Source organism: Mytilus trossulus, chromosome 5, assembly GCF_036588685.1.
Source record: "Mytilus trossulus isolate FHL-02 chromosome 5, PNRI_Mtr1.1.1.hap1, whole genome shotgun sequence".
Classification (NCBI taxonomy): domain Eukaryota; kingdom Metazoa; phylum Mollusca; class Bivalvia; order Mytilida; family Mytilidae; genus Mytilus; species Mytilus trossulus.
Window position 1 is genome coordinate 73,084,639 of NC_086377.1, and position 19,080 is coordinate 73,103,718.

General features: G+C 33.3%; 1 long non-coding RNA gene across 1 annotated transcript in view; it reads left to right on the forward strand.

Annotated features, from left to right (window-relative positions):
- Positions 1–19,080, forward strand: part of LOC134719156 (uncharacterized) — a 173,954-nt gene that overhangs the window by 47,975 nt on the left and 106,899 nt on the right. The window lies entirely within an intron of this gene.

Below are 19,080 nucleotides of genomic sequence, written 5' to 3' on the forward strand. Positions count from 1 at the left end.
TCTTTATAATGACACTTCATATGTGTTGTTGGTTTAGGTTTACTGGTTTTTATTTCAAGTATATATAAATAAGACAACACTCTGCATTGTATAGGTAAAATTAATGCAACGGTTACCTATTATTTAATGTTTTACAGTTTTTGAAATAAAAGATATATATGGGTATAATTAATGAAAGATTATTTGATTGTATTTCAGGGTAAGACTCCTTATGATCTGGTAATAATATTCAGCTTTGAAAATGAAGAGGTAAAAAGGAAGAAGGAAGAAGTGATGGATTTCCTTAAGGTAAATAGTCTTGTCTTATTTTAAAAGATATTCACAGATTATAAGAGACAAAACAGACTTGGTACAAATAAATTACAATAAAACGGTTGCCTGTAGTTTTCAATGTCATTGTAGTATTTGTTATCAGTTAACAATGTAAGTTGACAATTCCAAGCTTGTTGCCTAATATACATTATTGCGCAGTAGCAAGAAATATTCAATTGCACAGTATTGTCCTTGAGGGTGATAGCCAAGATGAGGATTAGACATTCCGTTCCACCAAGTTTAATATTCTTGTACTGACAAATTCTGTATAATATTGGGTTGTATTTAGCAAATTCATACGAATGTGTCTTATTATTTTTTTTCTTGTCGTTTTGAACTGTAGTATCCTGTGTTTTGTTATTGTTATTATATGACATAGCACGTGCTTCTGTTTACATACACTGTTGAGTGTGTAAATACTGTGGTAAATGTATGAGTAGAGTTCTCAGTTTCAAAACCTATATACAAATTATTTTGTGTTGTTTAATTTACACTCAAGTGTCATGCTTTCTCTATCGTGACTAGTAGTAAATAACATATGGCCTTAATATCAAACTCTTATTAGACTCCGCCTCTTAATCATTTTATCGACAATAGTAATTGATAATACAATAATTTTTGTTCTTTGCACCCGAACATCAATAATACATATATAACTTTTGTTTATCTCATCAATAGAAATGTTATTTATCAGATTATTACAAACTTCTCTCGTTCAATTTCGCAACCACCACCCCCCTTTTTTTCAATGTGTTCAACTTTTACGTTGTAATACCTCAATTTGTACATAATTTTTACAGCATGCAATGCCGTAGAAAAACTCAATTTTGATCATTTGAAGAGCTATTGTTTGTATTCTTTAAATGTCTTAAAACGGTCCTATTTTTTAATACTAGAATACTTTGTATTCGACAATGGGTAGTGATATTGTTGCACACAGAATATCAATAGGACTGTTTTATTGCAAACTGAGCTCTGGTTGTGTAAAAACAGTTATTAAACATACTGTTAGTTTTATTAATGTACTTTTTGAAATATGTGTAAATTTGGAGAAATGTAAGGTGTGGATACTAAGTAAATACAAATCATTTTCTGATATTGTATCATTTTATATGTTGTTATATAGCTTATTGTTAATATGTGGCGATATAGAAAGTAATCCTGGTCCAGGAGGCACACCAGACCCGCCCGAAAAAACATTGTCAATTTTCCACGGGAATATAAGAAGCCTAAGAAACAAACTGAATTATATTACTGACATAATTGAAGATTTCGATATAGTATTTTTTACCGAATCACATTTAGATGTTAACGTTACTGATTTCGATTTACCATTATTTGGTTTTGAGACACCAGTTCGAAAAGACCGGAATGCCAACGGCGGAGGCATTATTATGTATTATAAAAGTTTAATTAATATTGTTCGTCGTGTTGATTTAGAACATGATGAAGTAGAAAGTATGTGGTTCGAATTAAAAACGAAACTTCGATCAATACTGATTAATATAAATTATAGATCAGAGCGACAGTCTTCAGTTTGTTTCTGGCAATATTTTGATATGATGTTGAAAAGGGCCTTAGATGAAAATAATAGTATAATTTGTTTGGGTGATCTGAACAAAAATTTCATGTCAGATATATCGTCAAATATAAGAGATATTGTTTTCATTAACGGCCTCATTAACATTATAGATAAGCCGACGCACTTTGATACACGTACATGTAACACGTCGTTGCTTGATCCTATTTTAGTGACAGATTCGATACCTGTTGTCGTTAAAGACACGGTACCTATTGATAGAGAGATCAGTGATCACGATGGAACATATGTCACAATTAATTGCGGATTTACTAGTAGTCGATCGTACTTATAAGCGGAAGATTTGGGATTATAAAAATGGGGACTTTGACCTCATGAAATAAAAGGTATCAAGGACCGATTGGGAGCATTTGATTTCTGACGCAGATAACATGAATGTTGCTTGCACTAATTTCACTAATTCACTCCTTGACATAGCATCAGAGTGTATACCTACACGAGAAATTGTAGTGCGATGTGATTACAAAATTTGGTATAATTCTAACTTGCGTCGTGAAATGCGCAAGCGCGACAGATTTCGTAAATTATTTCTACGTTTGAAATCATCTTTCGCTGAACTTAAGTTTAAAAAACAGCGAAACAAAGTAAATAACATGAAAAAGCAGGCTAAAAAAACACTTTTACGCCAGTTTAAATGAAAATTTAGATGAAATCAAACAAGCGAATCCGAAACAGTATTGAAAGATTATTAATATGCACATTAAAAGCAACAGGCCTGTTCATGACGTACCACCTTTGAAGGATCCGAATCAAAATTATAATTTGGCATATGAGAGCTCTGAAAAGTCTGAAATTTTGAATAAATATTTCTGTTCTATAGCTAATTTGGAGAATCCAGATAAGGATTTACCGGCTTTTAACGATCGTTGTGCTGATTTCCTGTCATCGATTGTAGTTAGTGAACAAGACGTGCACGATATGATTTCCACACTTGATGTTGATAAAGCGGTGGGGCCTGATATTATAAGCAACAGAATGTTACTTGCTGTCAGAAATCAAATTTCAAAACCATTATGTTTATTATTCAATAGGTCATTACGTGATAAAATATTCCCAAACCAGTGGAAAATTGCACATGTTATTTCATTATTTAAAAGCGGTGATAAATCTTTGCCCTCAAATTATAGACCTGTCTCTTTATTATCTTGTGTGAGCAAACTTCTGGAAAAAATAGTTTTAAAAAATATTTTTAATCATTTGCATTCACATAATCTATTATACAAGTTTCAATCAGGATTTATTCCTGGATATTCTACTACCCATCAATTGATTGAGTTGTATAACCATATTTTAAAGTCACTAAACGACAAACAACTTACTAGTATAACATTTGTGGACATAAGTAAAGCTTTTGATACAGTTTGGATCAAAGGTCTTTTATATAAGCTCGAAAAATATGGCATTAAAGGGGATTTATTATGTTGGTTGAAAAAGTTACTTATCAGGACGGTCTCAAAGAGTGGTTATGAAAGATTCACTATCCACATTGGGCTGTTTAAGAGCTGGTGTGCCCCAGGGGTCGGTACTTGGTCCATTATTATTTTTAATTTTCATAAATGACATTGCAGATGATCTAAGTGGGTTCAGTAGACTTTTTGCTGATGACACATCTATTGGCCATACTGCACCCGATGTTACAAGTCTCAACACTTTAATAAATATTGATTTAGATAATTTACAAAATTGGTCTGAAAAGTGGATGCTAAAATTTAATCCTAATAAAACAGATATCATGATTTTTAATACTAGGAATATGCAGAACGTCCTTACTTTTGATTTTGGTGGAGTCTCAATAGTTCCTGTAGATACACATAAACATTTAGGTATTATTTTAAGTAGTGACTGTAAATGGAATAAACATGTTGATAAACTGATAGAGAAGACGTCAAAACAAGTAAATGTACTGAGGAAACTAAAATTTAGACTAAAAAGGGAATATCTTGAAAAGATTTATATGATTTTTATTCGTCCTATTTTGGAATATTCATCTGAAGTTTGGGACAACTGTGGGCAAATTAATTCCGAAAGGTTAGAAAAGATTCAGATTGAAGCTGCACGTATAGTTACCGGTTTACCATGTTATGCTAGTATCAACTCTATTTATAGAGAGATGGGATGGAAGAAATTAAGTGTCAGAAGGAAAGTTAAAAAACTGACCATGTTCTATAAAATTGTAAATAATCAAACACCGGATTATTTACAAGTATTGGTTCCTCCGTATGTATCAGATACTAATAATTATAACTTGCGAAATAGACATAACATTAATATACCATTGAATCGTCTATCAGTTTATCAACAGTCTTTTTTTCCATCTTCTATTACATTGTGGAATAAATTAGATTTGCATATTCGTCAAATTCCTACTTTCTTTACTTTCAAGTTACAATTGCAACAACTGTATTTTCATAATGTAAAACCTCCTAGGTACTATTTTTATGGAGATAGACTGCTATCTGTATTACATGCAAGGCTACGCAACAAGTGCAGTGCACTTAGCGCAGATTTAAACAAGGCCAACTTAGTACATGATGCATATTGTGCATGTGGGTACACTAGTGAAAGTGTTGAACACTATTTATTATATTGTGATAAATTTGCATCGCAAAGAAATGTTATGCTTACTGAACTGACCCACTTAGACATTCCTGTTACAATTGATTTGTTATTGTTTGGTAATGACAACTTAGATACAAAAGACAATTTTGTAATATTTTCTGCAGTACATAAATATATAAAAGAAACTCAACGTTTCTCACTCTGATAACAACCTTGCTGGTTATTGTTTTATTTACTAGTCTAAAGTACAGACGATGCATTGTTCGAATGATTGATTTATTGTTCATAACGGTTAACATAATGTTTCGCCTCAATGGATTTCAATTATTGAAGTTAAAACAAAAACGATACTTACATTAAATCTATGTTCTTGTCATCCTTTTAACCGCATTTTTAACGTCAGAATTTAATGTCCGTATCACAATTATATATATTCACAATATTGCATGTTACTTTACAACTTATACAGGTAAATATTATACAAAGTCATTTAAAAACACACATATAACAGTAGGTGTTCTCCCTTTAGACGGATCGTTTGGGTGTGTTTGATTATTTAAAAGAAGAACGTTTGATATCCATTGAGCCGTTTCTATTATTCTTTGTGTATAAATATTATAATAACAATAGTTGTGATTTATTTAATTATTTTTCATGCCTTCATACATTTATGTAATGTGCTATATAAATATAATGTATATATTCATGTATATTATGGAGAAGACGGAACTAAGTTGGAAAACTTGTGTCTAATCCATTTGTTTTGAACAATAAAATATGTTTAAACTAAAAGAAGATAATTTGTATAAATTGCTTATTTCTTGACCAATTTCAATGGGGTTTTATTCTTGAATTCTTGGGGTTCTTTAATATGCTGAATCTAACCGTGTATTAAGTTTTTGGATTTTGGGCCCCGTTTTTAAATTGGTCCACATTGAGGTCCAAAGGGTCCAAAATTTAAACTTTGTTTGATTTCATAAAAAAATGAATTATTGGCGTTCTTTGATATGCCGAATCTAACTGTGTATTTAGAATCTTAATTTTTGGTCCTGTTTTCAAATTGGTCTACATTAAGGTCCAAAGGGTCCAAAATTAAACTTTGTTTGATTTCAACAAAAATTGAATATATGGGGTTCTTTGATATGCTGAATCTAAGCATGTATTTAGATTTTTGATTTTTGGGCCCCGTTATCAACTTTGTCATTGTCTGAAAAATCACAGTTGTTTGAGTACTGACTCTTTAAATGAAGAATTAATGTCTTTTTCTTGGTTATTTTCCACACTCAATGGCTCAAATTGATCAGGTCAATTGTCTTTAGTTTGTCAGTAATCGGGAAAACTGCTTTCAATACCGTCTATTGTGTAATTGTGCAGAAAAGTGATCGACATCGTCCAGTTTGAGACTTTTTCTCAGCTTATAACCTATATATGACATATTAAAGCATGCAGGGTTTCCCCTTGCGGTCGCCATTTTTCGCAATTTGCAAAAAAATAATAATTGTGGCAATAAAAATTCGTCATTTGTGAAAGAATTTGGCGAAAGAAATATATAGAACAATTTGTTTTCCTCCATCTTGTTTATTTACTTTTTTCGAGTTTCTCGGACTTTACCCGACCAGACAATACTCAGAATTCACCTTGACCTCATTAAGATTTGGACAGAAAATCAATAATCTGCTGATTGTTTTTTTCAGCTATCGACAACAAAGGACTAATTAATAAAGGTGTTGATTGAATTGTTTGACAAAATGATATGGTTAAATGGCTTCGGCTAAATGTCACATACAGAATTTATTTACCACTTTGCGACGCACGTGTTTGAAGCAAACTTTTGACGTCTCCTCTCCTTTTAAAGATAGTTTAGAAAAGAAAGCTGTTGTTTTGACGAAAATTTTTCAAAAGCTAGAAAAATCTCCGATTGAAAACTTTAATTATCCTTTGACTTTAATATAGGTAATTGATTAGGGAGACTACTTTAAAGTCGTTTGAGTGACACGTGTGTTTCAAGCATAGTTTTACGTCTCAACTTTCCCATTTACGATGGTCAAGAAGAGAAAACTGTCGTTATGTAGAAATCTATCCAAAAGGTTGGGAACAACCCCTCGAATGAGAGTAGATGATGGTAAATCCAGATAAGCACTTCAGACGCTCAAAATTTATAAAGTGTAATTTCCATTTAGATTTGTTTTTTGTGACTTGTGTCTTTCTTTTTGTGTGCTTCATTTCGGACTGATTCGTCAGATATTTTCAAACTGATGTTCACGATATGTTATTGTGTTGTGTTTTTGCACTACTGTCTCAAGCTTAGGGGGACTGAGGACTTGCAAACCTGTTTAACCGCCACATTCTATATGTGCATGTTCAAATTCACAAGCCTGTCCTTCAGTGGTTGTTTTTCGTTGATGTCTGACATATTTGTTTTTCGATTCTTTGCTCGAAATCAAACAGTTGATTTTCTTGTCTGAAGGGCTTTAAGTTTTACCGTGGACACACCATATTTATGAATTTTTCAGTTCAGTTTTTTTTATTCAACCCCAAAAATTGAAAATGTTTTGGTCATATATTGGTATCACGTTGGCGTCGTCGTCTGCGTCGTCTTCGTCGTCCGAATACTTTTAGTTTTCGCACTCTAACTTTAGTAAAAGTGAATAGAAATCTATGAAATTTTAACACAAGGTTTATGACTACAAAAAGGAGGTTGGGATTGATTTTGGGAGTTTTGGTTCCAACATCTTAGGAATAAGGGGCCAAAAAGGGCCCAAATAAGCATTTTCTTGGTTTTCGCACTATAACTTTAGTTTAAGAAGATAGAAATCTATGAACTTTTGACACAATGTTTATGACCACAAAAGGAAGGTTGGGATTGATTTTGGGAGTTTCGGTTCCAACAGTTTAAGAATAAGGGGCCAAAAAAGGGCCCAAATAAGCATTATTCTTGGTTTTTGCACAATAACTTTAGTATAAGTAAATAGAAATCAATGAAATTTTAACACAAGGTTTATGACCACAAAAAGGAGGTTGGGATTGATTTTGGGAGTTTTGGTTCCAACATCTTAGGAAAAAGGGGCCAAAAATGGCCCAAATAAGCATTTTCTTGGTTTTCGCACTATAACTTTAGTTTAAGAAGATAGAAATCTATGAACTTTTGACACAATGTTTATGACCACAAAAGGAAGGTTGGGATTGATTTTGGGAGTTTCGGTTCCAACAGTTTAGGAATATGGGGCCAAAAAAGGGCCCACATAAGCATTATTCTTGGTTTTTGCACAATAACTTTAGTATAAGTAAATAGAAATCAATAACATTTAAACACAAGGTTTATGACCACAAAAGGAAGGTTGGGATTGATTTTGGGAGTTGAGGTCCTAACAGTTTAGGAATTGGGGTCAAAAAGGGGCCCAAATAAACATTTTTCTTGGTTTTCGCACCATAACTTTAGTATAAGTAAATAGAAATCTATGAAATTTAAACACAAGGTTTATGACCATAAAAAGGAAGGTTGGGATTGATTTTTGGAGTTTTGGTCCCAACAGTTTAGGAATATGGGGCCCAAAGGGTCCAAAATTAAATTTGTTTGATTTCATCAAAAATTGAATAATTGGGGTTCTTTGATATGCTGAATCTAACTGTGTATGTAGATTCTTAATTTTTGGTCCCGTTTTCAAATTGGTCTACATTACGGTCCAAAGGGTCCAAAATTAAACGTAGTTTGATTTCAACAAAAATTGAATCCTTGGGGGTTCTTTGATATGCTGAATCTAAAAATGTACTTATAGTTTTGATTGTTGGCCCAGTTTTCAAGTTTGTCCAAATTGGGGTCCAAAATTAAACTTTGTTTGATTTCTTCAAAAATTGAATAATTAGGGTTCTTTGATATGCCAAATCTAACTGTGTATGTTGATTCTTAATTTTTGGTCCCGTTTTCAAATTGGTCTACATTTAAGTCCAAAGGGTCCAAAATTAAACTAAGTTTGATTTTAACAAAAAATAAATTCTTGGGCTTTTTTGATATGCTGAATCTAAACATGTACTTAGATTTTTGATTATGGGCCCAGTTTTCAAGTTGGTCCAAATCAGGATCCAAAATTATTATATTAAGTATTGTGCAATAGCAAGAAATTTTCAATTGCACAGTATTCAGCAATAGCAAGAAATCTTCAATTGCACAGTATTGTGGAATAGCAAGAAATTTTCTACTGCACAGTATTGCGCAATAGCCAGAAATCTTCAATTGCACAGTATTGCGCAATATCAAAAAATATCTAATTGCACAATATTGTGCAATAGCAAGACATTTTCAATTGGAGTTATCTTTCTTTGTCCAGAATAGTAGTTGAATCTACTTAAATCATTGTTTTATACAATAAACAATGTATATACTTTTACTACCAACTGATAAATTAAAACAATCTTTACCATTCAGTGATAACAAGCACTTTTTTTACATTTTAATATTTTATGATGTATTTAAATGAGTAGTTATTGTTGCAAACTCCATTAGAAATTTGAATTGAGATCAGTTTTGGAATAAGGGAAAGGGGGAGATGAAAAAAAAATGGGGAGGGGGGGTCAATTTTACTCATTTCAGATTTCATATATAAAAAGAAAATTTCTTCAAACATTTTTTTGAGAGGATTAATATTCAACAGCATAGTAAATTGCTCAAAGGCAAAAGAAAAATTTTAAGTTCATTAGACCACATTCATTCTGTGTCAGAAACCTATGCTGTGTCAACTATTTAATCACAATCAAAATTTAGAGCTGAATCCAACTTGAATATTGTGTCCATACTTGCCCCAACCGTTCAGGGTTCAACCTCTGCGGTCGTATAAAGCTGCGCCCTGCAGAGCATCTGGTTATATAATATCAAATTGTTTATTCTTTTGTAGACTGTAATGTTACAGACTCCAGAAGGTAAGTCCAGTTATGATCTGCAAGTATTCTTTATCATTGTTTTTTTATGCCCCCGCCGTTGCGGAGGGGGCATTAAGTTTTACCCTTGTCCGTCTGTACGTACGTAAGAACGTCCCAAAATTGGTTTCCTTTCTCTAACTTTAGTTTGCCTCAACCAAATGTTATGAAACTTGTACACAATGCTTATTACCACAAAACACAGATAAAATTTGAATTTTGGTGGCGTCACTTTTACTGTCTAGAGTTATGCCCCTTTACGAATGGGAAAATAGCTGAAATATTCGTTTTGGATCTCTCTGATATTTTACTGCAAGGTACCATACCAAAAAGGGAAGGCTGGGATTTGTTTTGGGGGTAATTGCCTCAAAATTTTAGGAATAAGTGGCCAAAAAGGGCAAAAAACAAGCATTTTTCTAGTTTCCAGACAATAACTTGTGTGTCAGTGTATGGATCTTTATGAAATTGTACTACAAGGTTCCATATCACAAAGGGAAAGCTGGAATTGAGTTTGGGGGTAATTGCCCTAAATGTGTAGGAATTTTGGGCCAAAAAGGGGCCAAAAAAACAAACATTTTTATACGCCCGTCGTCGACGGGACGTATTATGGTATACCGTTGTCCGTCCGTCCATCCGTCTGTCCGTCCGTCCGTCGTCCACACTTCAGACAATAACTCAAAAAACTTTCACCAATTTCCATGAAACTTTGGTGAATTGTTTATATCTAATGACGTAAGCTCCCTTTCGTTTTTTTTTAAGTTCAGATTTTAAGTTTTGAATTTATGGAGCTTTATTCATAAAAAAGGGGTGATTTTCAACACTTCGGACAACAACTCAAAAAGGCTTTCACCAATGTCCATGAAACTTTGGTGAATTGTTTATATCTATAGATGTAAGCTCCCTTTCAATTTTTATAAATTTCAGATTTTCAGTTTTGGATTTATGGGGCTTTATTCATAAAAAAGGGGAATTTTTAGCACTTTGGACAATAACTCAAAAAGGCTTTCACCAATGTCCATGAAACTTTGGTGAATTGTGTATATCTATTGATGAAAGCTCCCTTTCAATTTTTTTTAAATTTCAGATTTTCAGTTTTGGATTTATGGGGCTTTATTCATAAAAAAGGGGGATTTTTAACACTTCGGACAATAACTCATAAAGGCTTTCACCAATGTCCATGAAACTTTGGTGAATTGTTTATATCTATTGATGTAAGCTCCCTTTCAATTGTTTTTAAATTTCAGATTTTCAGTTTTGGATTTATGGGGCTTTATTCATAAAAAAGGGGGATTTTTAACACTTCGGACAATAACTCAAAAAAGCTTTCGCCAATGTCAATGAAACTTTGGTGAATTGTTTATATCTATCGATGTAAGCTCCCTTTCAATTTTTATAAATTTCAGATTTTACATTTCTGTGTTATGAATTTTTATTCTTAAAAAAGGGGGGATTTTCCAATTTTGGGACAATACATTTAAAGCATAAAAGACAAGTTAAAAGAGCAACGGGCGTATCATGCGCCAAAGTGCAGCCCTTTATTCTAGTTTTCAGACAATAACGTGTGTTCATGTGTATGGATCTCTCTGAAATTGTACTGCAAGGTACCATACCACAAAGGGAAGGCTGAGATTGATTTTGGGGGTAATTGCCTGAAAATTTTAGGAATTAGGGGCCAAAAAGGGGCACAAAACAAGCATTTTTCTAGTTTCAGGACAATAACTTGTGTGAAAGTGTATGGATCTTTATGAAATTGTACTGCAAGGTTCCATATCACAAAGGGAAAGCTGGGTTTGAGCTTGGGATAATTTCCCTAAATGTTTAAAAAATTATTCAAATTTGCTTTTATTGTAGAGCCTGCAACTTTTGTTGCAGAAAGCTCGACATAGGGATAGTGATCCGGAGGCGGCGGTGGCGTTAGCTAACTTTTAAAAACTTTATATTTTAGAAGGTGAAAGACCTGGATGCTTCATACTTTGTATATAGATGCCTCATGTTACAAAGTTTCTGTCAGTCACATGTCAAATGTCCTTGACCTCATTTTCATGGTTCAGTGACCACTTGAAAAAAAAATTCAGATTTTTTGTAATGTTGAATTCTCTCTTATTATAAGTAATAGGATAATTATATTTGGTATGTGCGTACCTTGCAAGGTCCTCATGCCCCTCAGACAGTTTTCACTTGACCTGGACCTCATTTCATGGATCAGTGATCAAGGTTAAGTTTTGGTGGTCAAGTCCATATCTCAGATACTATAAGCAATAGGGCTAGTATATTCGGTGTATGGAAGGACTGTAAGGTGTACATGTCCAACTGGCAGGTGTCATCTGACCTTGACCTCATTTTCATGGTTCAGTGGTTATAGTTAAGTTTTTGCGTTTTGGTCTGTATTTCTCATACTTTATGCAATAGATCTACTATATTTGTTTTATGGAATGATTGTAAGGTGTACATGTCTAGCGGGCAGGTGTCATCTGACCTTGACCTAATTTTCATGGTTCAGTGGTTATAGTTAAGTTTTTGTGTTTTGGTCTGTTTTTCTCATACTTTATGCAATAGATCTACTATATTGGTTGTATGGAATGATTGTAAGGTGAACATGTCAAGCGGGCACATGTCATCTGACCTTGACCTCATTTTCATGGTTGAGTGGTGAAAGTTTAAGTTTTTGAGTTTTTGTCTTTTTCTTATACTTTATGCCATAGCTCAACTATATTTGGTGTATGGAAATATTTTATGATCTATATGTCAGTCGCGCAGGTTTAATTTGACCTCGACCTCAATTTCACGGTTCATTGCTCAGTGTTAAGTTTTTGTGTTTTGGTCTATTTTTCTTAAACTATAAGTAATATGTCAACTATGTTTGTTGTATGGAAGCATTGTTTGCTGTACATGTCTGCCTGTCATGGTTCATCTGACCTTGACCTCATTTTCATGGTTCATTGGTCTTTGTTTAGCTATCTTAGTTAATGTTAAGTTTATGTGACAGTTTTTTATAAAGCTTTATACTTAGGACTATCAAGATAATATCAATGATTAGTAAAGAAGGCGAGACATTTCAGCGTGTGCACTCTTGTCAATTATTGTGTACAATTTCAACACAATGACTGACAGAGGAAAGCTCTTTTTCGATGTAACATTTTGGTGGATTTGTTGTTCCAGATTTACAGGACTTTAACTGTTAGATTTAAGGCAATGTTTCAGATACTGCGCAGTAACTCCAGTATGCCTGGATTGATTTTCTAGAAACTTTATATTATTCTTAGGATCGATAATTGAAAGCGTCTCTTTGATTACGGTAGAGCCTGCGACATTTGTCGCAGAAAGCTCGCCATAGGGATAGTGATCCGGCTGCAGCGTTAACTAACTTCTTAAAAGCTAAATATTTCAGAAGGTAGAAGACCTGGATGCTTCATACTTTGTATATAGATGCCTTATGATATGAAGTTTCCGTCGGTCATATGTCCATTGCCCTTGACCTCATTTTCATGGTTCAGTGACTACTTGAAAAAAAGATTTTTTGTAATGATAATTTCTCTCTTATTATGAGTAATGGGATAACTTTATTTGGTATGTGCGTACTTTGCAAGGTCCTCATGTCTTTCAGACAGTTTTCACTTGACCTCGACCTCATTTCATGGATCAGTGAACAAGGTAAAGTTTTCGTGGTCAAGTCCATATCTCACATACTAAAAGCAATAGGTCTAATATATTTGGTGTATGTAATGATTGTAAGGTGTACATCTGACCTTGAACTCATTTTCATGGTTCAGTGGTAATATTTTAGTTTCTGTGTTTTGGTCTGTTTTTCTAATACTGTATGCAATAGGCATGATAGGTCAACTATACTTGGTGTATGGAAATATTTTATGTTGTACATCTCAGTCTGGCAGGTTTTATTTGACCTTGACCCCATTTTCACAGTTCATTTCTAAATGTTATGTTTTTGTGTTTTGGTCTGTTTTTCTAATACTGTTTGCTGTATACTACTGTTGCCTTTTTATATATTTATATACTACTAATGGTTGTTTCTATAGATAATTTGGAGACATCTAGTCTAGAATATGCTGATACAATGTAACGAGTCCATGCATTATTTATTGTTCTTTAAGACTTTTTGCAACTTGGATATCGATTGATAATGTTATAAATAAAATTTGAGAAAATCAATTAACATGAAATTGACAGCTTATACCTTTATAAATAATCCCCCTGCCTTTCAATGCTCTATTTATAATAATTTTTTTGTCGATGTGATCAGTTGTATTGTCCATTTGTGCATTTGGTACATTGTAATGCAAGATATTATCGTTTGTATGACCCTGTCGTAGTGGAGGGGACATTAAGTTTTACCTTTGTTTGTCGGTCGGTCTGTACGTACGTTCCGAAATTGGTTATATCGTTCTATAACTTTAGTTGGTCTCAAACAAATGGTATGAAACTTGTATACAATGTTTATTATCACAAAACACAGATCAAGGTTTAATTTGGGTGAAGTCACTTTCACCTTTCGTTGCTGATTTTTCGTGACGGTTCTCTAACTTAAGTTTTTCTCAACCAAATGTTATGAAGCTTATTACCATTAAACTTACATCAGGTACGAATTTGGTAAGCGTCACTTTTACCGTTCTCGAGTTATGTTCCTTTATATTAACGTAATATACAAGCGAGTTCATCGTCTGTGTCCCATTCCTCATTTATGTTATCCTCTTTTTCTCCTGATAACATTGGTTTTATTATAATTTAATTAAAAAAACTTCATGTTATTTTTACAGAATACAATAACATGATGAAGAAAAAAAAACAGTCTACCATGCTAAATCGTTTAAATCGTTTAACGGGTACAGGTACATGTGTACCTACGAATCGTATGACATGCGCTGTATGGTTACAGGCCAGTTCGCTGTAGGTAAATCGAGTCTGGTGAAGCTATTAGTTGGGGACGTCATACCCGAGGGGAGACATCCTACAGATGGTATCTCTCTTCATGAAGGTCGCTGTGGTCTTGATGTCCAGACAAGACAATGGATTCTTATAAATCCAGGTAAGAATTGAAACACACAAATTGTTTTTTTTATGTCCTGCCGCCTTGGAGGGAGCATTAAGCGTTACCCTTGTCTGTCTGTTCGTCCGTCCGTACATGATGTGAAGTCCAGAGGTACATTCCAAAATTAGTTTAAGTACTTTAACTTTAGTTTGCCTCAACCAAATGTTATGAAACTAACGCAAAATGCCTATTACCACATAACACAGATCAAGATTGAAAGTTGGTGGCAACACTTTTGCTTTTTACAGTTATGCCCTTTTACATTTTCTAACTTTAGTTTGCCTCAACCAAATACTACGTTACTAATGCACAATGCTTATTACCACAAAACACAGATCAAGTTTGAATTTTGGTGGTGTCACTATTAGCGTTCTGGAGTTATGCCCCTTAACAAATAATACATACCCATGATTTTTAAATAATGCTTATTACCACAAAACTGTGATCAAGTTCAAATGTGGGTAGCATCACTTTCACCATTCTTGAGTTATGTCCATTTTTAGCTCACCTAGCCCAAAGGGCCAAGTGAGCTCATCTCATTACTTGGCGTCCGTCGTCGTCGGGCGTCCGTCATCTGTAAACTTTTACAAAAATCTTCTCCTCTGAAACTACTAAGGCAAATTTAACCAAACATGGCCAAAATCATTATTAAGGTATATAGTTTAAAAATTGTGTCCGGTGACCAGGCCAACCAACCAAGATGGCCGCCATGGCAAAAAATAGAACATAGGGGTAAAATGCAGTTTTTGGCTTATAACTCAAAAACTTAAAGCATTTAGAGCAAATCTGACGTGGGTATAATTGTTTATCAGGTCAAGATTTATCTGTCCTGAAATTTTCAGATGAATCGGACAACCCATTGTTAGGTTGCTGCCTCTGAATTTGTTATTTTAAGGAAATTTTGCTGTTTTTGAATATTATCATGAATATTATTATAGATAGAGATAAACTGTAAACTGCAAAAAATGTTCAGCAAAGTAAGATCTACAAATAACTGAACATGACCGAGTTATTGCCCTTTATAGTCAATTTTTAACCATTTTCCGTAAATCTTAGTTATCTTTTACAAAAATCTTCTCTGAAGCTACTGGCCCAAATTATTCCAAACTTGGCCACAATCATCATTGGGCTATCTAGTTTAAAATTTGTGTCCGATGACAAGATGGCCACCATGGCTAAAAATAGAACATAGGGTCAAAATCAGTTTTTAGTTTATAACTCAAAAACCAAAGCATTTAGAGCAAATCTGACACGAGGTAAAATGGTTTATCAGGTCAAGATCTATCTGCCCTGAAATTTTCAGATGAATCAGACAACCTATTGTTGGGTTGCTGCCCCTGAATTGGTAATATTAAGGAAATTTCGCTGTTTTTGGTTATTATCTTGAATATTATTATAGATAGCGATAAAACTATAAACAGTAATAATGTACAGCAAGGTAAAACCTAAATAAGTCATCATGACCAAAAAGGTCAATTGACCAATTAAGGAGTTATTGCCCTTTACAGTCAATTTTTAACAATTCAAAATTTGTAAATTTTCACTAACATTATCTTCTGTAACTAATGGGCCAAGTTCATTATAGAGATAATTGCAAGCAGCAAGAATGTTCAGTAAAGTAGGATCTACAAACATACAACTGTATCACCATCACAAAAACACAATTTTGTTATGAATCCATCTGTGTCCTTTGTTAAGTATTCACATAGACCAAGGTGAGCGACACAGGCTCTTTAGAGCCTCTAGTTAACATTATATGGACACATTCCCAATTTATTTATAGAACTACACTTGGTCTCTGATGGATAGGTCTCATGTTTTTGACCCGTTATTAGGTCATCAGTCCGCCTGTCCTTCCTGTTCTTGTCATCGCAACTTTTCTAAAAACAAGACAACATACATTCATAAAACTTTGTAGATAATAATAATATATACTATGAAGATGTGCATATCAACAGGAAATTAGAATTCAATTTTTTCTAGGAGTTATGCCCCTTTGAATTTAGTAATTTTGGCCTAAACATACTACTGCAACATTGTGTTATCTCAACCCATCTGAAAGCACAAAATAGAATTTCATGAAACTTTGTTGATAATAAGGACATACAATGTAGATGCGCATATCGACAGGGGAGGGGATTGTTTTTTTAGCTCACCGTTCATCGTCCGTCTGGTGTAAACTATTTCAAACATCTTCTCCTCTGAAATTCCTTAACCAATTCCAACCAAAATTAAGCTGAATGATCCTTAGGGTATCTTGCATAAAGATTGTGTTTTATTTTTTGTTTCGTCAAAAAACATGGCCACCATGGCTAAAAATAGAATATAGGGGTAAAATGCAGTTTTTGGCTAATATATCTCAAAAACCAAAGCAGTTAGAGCAAATCTTATGGGGTGAAAGTGTTCATAAGGTAAAGTTCTAATAGCCCTGAAATTTTCAGATGAATCTAATAACCCATTGTTGGGTTGCTTCCACTAAATTGGTAATTTTAAGGAAATTTTGCAGTTTTTGGTTATTATCTTGAATAGTATTAATGATAAAGATAAACTGTGAACAACAAAAATGTTCAGCAACGTAAGATCTACAAATAAGTTAATATGACCAAAATTGACAAATGTGTCCTTAAGGAGTCATTGCCCTTTAAAGACAATTTTTCACAGTTAGCTTACTTTAAAAAATCTTCTCCTTTGAAACTACTGTACCAATTCCAATTAAACTTTAGCTGAATGATCCTTACGGTATCTAGAATAAAGTTCATGTTTTGTTTTATGTTTCGTCAAAAAACATGGCCACCATGGCTAAAAATAGAATATAGGGGTAAAATGCAGTTTTTGGCTTATATCTAAAAAACAAAGGCGTAAGAACAAATCTGACAGGGGTAAAAGTGTTCATTATGTGAAGTTCTATCAGCCCTGAAATTGTCAGATGAATCTAACAGTCCATTGTTGGATTGCTGCCACTAAATTGGTAATTTTAAGGAATTTTGCAGTTTTTGGTTATCTTGAATATTATTAATGATTAAGATAAACTGTGAACAGCAAAAATGTTCAGCAAAGTAAGATCTACAAATAAGTTATGTGACCAAAATTGTCAAATGTGTCCTTAAGTAGTTATTGCCGTTTAAGGTGGTATGGGAGTCTAAAATAAAAATGATATAATTTGTTCATACTTTGCCAAAACGTAGCTTCTATTGAAATATGTTCAAAAATAGAATAAAAATGATAGGTCATTGCGCATTTTCTTAAGCTTCAGGTTGTGACAAAATGACACATTATGTATGAATTATACAGGAAAAAACACCATTTCGTGATTAGAAACTAAACAAAATGATAGAATTGTAAAACAAATAGGGAAAAGCCTTGCTTTCAGACAATGCTTTGAGAATATCAAAAGAAAAGATAGGGTCACCGTACGTTTTTTCTGGCTAAAATACAAAATAGGAAAATTCCATGTAGAATCCTTCAGAAAATGTACTGTTTTAGAGTTACCTCCCCTGAAAATGCCAATTTAAAAACTTTTCAAAACAACCAAAAATAATGAATGCTTGTAAAAATATTAATATCTATAAGTTATATTCTAATGCAATTTGTATATGTAACAGTGTTTTTCATTGGCTGAAAGTTGCCGTCAAATCCACTGTTGACCAGGCGTAACTAAGGAGGAACAATCATTTTGAAATGATGGAATCAACAAATGTCCGATTACTACTATATAATCAAAAATAAAACAACACCTACCTCCAATTCGTCGTTTTAATGTTATTTTATCCGAATTTGAAGCGTAAAGGTAACGTCATAACCTCCAGTTTGCAAGTTTTCATTCGTATGACGTCACGTTTATCCATGACGCTTTTGCGCCAAAATCATTCATGAAGTTTCGCGGATTTTTTTTTATTTGTCAAATTTAGACATTTTTCAAGTTTCATCGTATTATTTCTTTTTGAAATGCATTAGAATCGGAATAACAGTACTGTAGTTGAAGAGTTGCCACCGTCAATTTTGATTTGACGGTCGCAAATCTCCGTTTTACTGTCTCCGCTACGCGTCGCCAGTAAAACTGCATTTGCGACCGTCAAATCTACAATTGACGGTGGCACTCTTCAACTACAGTACTGTTATTCCTTAATTCTTATAAATTTGTTCTTCTAAATTAAAATCCACATTAAATATCCTGCATCAAATTTTGCTAACTTGACAGAAAATCTGGACCTTAGTTTTTCTGTTTTTCACAATCCAAGATGGCGGAAGACACCCATACCACCTTTAAGACATTTATTCACAATTTGTTCATCTAGTTTGCTCACTTTAAAAAATCTTCTCCTTTAAAACTGCTGAATCAATTTCAGCCAAACTCGGGCTGAATGAGTTTTAAGAGTATCTAGTATAAATTTTGTATTTTATTCTTGTTCAAGAAACATAGCCACTATGGCAAAAATGGAACATAGGGGTTAAATGCATTTATTTGCTTTTGAAGAAAATATGACAGATACAAAGTACATTTAAATGGCATTTAAAAGCCATTCATTAATATCTATTAAAAAGCAAAAATAATCATTGATGAAAGATTTGAGCAAAACATTACAGGTGAGTGATTCAGGCTCTTGAGAGCCTCTTGTTTTAATTGAAATGTTGTATCAGAAATTTGTATACAAGC